This window comes from Musca autumnalis, unplaced genomic scaffold (genome assembly GCF_047663935.1).
Source record: "Musca autumnalis isolate F117 unplaced genomic scaffold, ASM4766393v1 scaffold_3, whole genome shotgun sequence".
Classification (NCBI taxonomy): domain Eukaryota; kingdom Metazoa; phylum Arthropoda; class Insecta; order Diptera; family Muscidae; genus Musca; species Musca autumnalis.
The window spans coordinates 32,104,912-32,107,394 of NW_027411866.1; positions in this window are offsets into that span (position 1 = coordinate 32,104,912).

The following is a 2,483-nucleotide window of genomic DNA, read 5'->3' on the forward strand; positions in this document are numbered from 1 at the left end:
TATGATTTTTTTAAAAACCTGATTGCGGAATGGAATAACAAAAATTTTTCAAAAAACACCTAAAATCTGGTTTCAACATGTTAGCATCATTCAATGGTAGACGCAGATCACATTTTGAAACGTTATATATCCTTATTTACTTTTACTTTGCCTGGAAAATCGTGAAAAGTGTAGTTTAATCACAAATCGAGAGAAAACAAAAAAGGCACGTTGGCTTCAATCTTTACCCATTTTTATAATAAATATAGCCACTGATTCCACGCAAATAAACTTTTAAGGCTAATATTTTTGCCAAAAGCATTTAATTTGCATAATATACAACCACAATTCGCGAGTTATAAAAGGGTAAACCTTGGCTTCAACTATGTTAAATTTTCAAAAATAGTGCCCATATACCCAGATGACATAAAGAGCTTATAATAAGAAAGTGTTTGTATTTATGTTCTGTAAATGTTGTTACTTTTTGTTCCTTTTCTGGTAAGGATTGAAATGTCACTTTATTCCGAAAACCTCAACCCACACAAATAAATTTGATGTCTGTGCTGTCAACTAAAATCTATATCGTATATTTTCCAAAGAAAACTGCACACATCCAGGAAGTGAAAAGTTGCACAAATGTCAATTTATATCCTTAAACTTAATTTGTGTGAAATCTTTGCCAATATTCATACAAACGCATACATACGAGTATACTTGTACCTTAACAGGCACACCTGCATTAAGGAAATGGAATAACCTTGTAACTGTACAACAGCGTGGCCCAAGAACTTCCACCAATCTTTTAGTATGTGTGTATGGATTAGTGACGAAAACAACAACCACATGATGTTTATTGTTTGTTTTCATTCACTTTCAGAGAGAGAAGAAAATGCAAAAACAACTCAGTGGGTGCCCTCACTATACTGTCTATACAAAGAAGCGCGTCTCTACTGTACAAGAAGGAAAAACAATAACGAACTCAATATCGTAAATCTGTGGCACTTTACTTCATTTGCATACAATTTTAAATTGAAAAGGCATAGAGTTGGAGGCAAAAAAAGAGAGAGTGAGAGAGAAATAAATGGACGGTGAAAGAAAGGGCAAAACAAAATAATAAAAAATGGCATTAATTTTTGGGTTTAATAAGGACACAAATTTGTATGCATTCTTCGTGGAATCAGTTCAAAATTAATTTATGGGGAGTGGATAGCATTTTTCAAAAATATGATATTTCCTTTATAATAGCTTTTAGATTATAATTATTCTTTTAGCTTATTCTCCCACTGTGTTTCATCACTATGCCTGTCATAAATTCAATAAGGTAAAGGGATTTGGTAACAATGTAGCTATAACTGTTACAAGTTCATGGGAGTACAAATTGACATACAAATTGTATGGATAAAAACATGAATGTGCGATTTTTATACCCTCCACCATAGTATGGAGGGTATATTAAGTTTGTTTTTCCGTTTGTAACGCATTGAAATACTCATTTGCGACCCTATAAAGTATATATATTCTTGATCAGGGTAAAATTCTAAGTCGATCTGAGCAAGTCCGTCCGTCCGTCCGCCCGTCTGTGGTAATCACTCTAGCATCCACAAAAATGGAGATAGGACGCTGGGAAAATGCGTCTTTTGTTTGCAGGCAGGTCAAGTTCAATGATGGGCTATATCGGTCCACGTTTTGGTATAGCCCCCATATAACGGTACCCCCCGATTTACGGTATTTTGAAGTTTTTAGCTACATTTTCAAACCGATTTGGCTATAATTTCACATTTAGGGTTCCTAAGTGTAAATAAACATATATAACAAAACTTGTGGACATAGGTCCACGTTTTGGTATAGCCCCCATATAACGGTACCCCCCGATTTGCGGTATTTTGACGTTTTTAGCTACATTTTTAGACCGATTTGGCTATAATTTGACATTCAGGGTTCTTAAGTATCAATAAACTTATATAACAAAAGTTGTGGACATAGGTCCACGTTTTGGTATAGCCCCCATATAACGGTACACCCGATATACGATATTTTGACGTTTTTAGCTACATTATTAGACCGATGTAGCTATAATTTGACGTTTAGGGTTCTTAAGTGTTAACAAACTTATATAACAAAAGTTGTGGACATAGGTCCACGTTTTGGTATAGCCCCCATATAACGGTACCCCCCGATTTACGGTATTTTGACGTTTTTAGCTACAGACCGATTTGGCTATAATTTGACATTTAGGGTTCCTAAGTGTCAATAAACATATATAACAAAAATTGTGGACATAGGTCCACGTTTTGGTATAGCCCCCATATAACGGTACCCCCCGCTTTGCGGTATTTTGACGTTTTTAGCTACATTTTTATACCGATTTGGCTATAATTTGGCATTCAGGGTTCTTAAGTTTCAATAAACTTATATAACAAAAGTTGTGGACATAGGTCCACGTTTTGGTATAGCCCCCATATAACGGTACCCCCGATTTGCGGTATTTTGACGTTTTTAGCTAC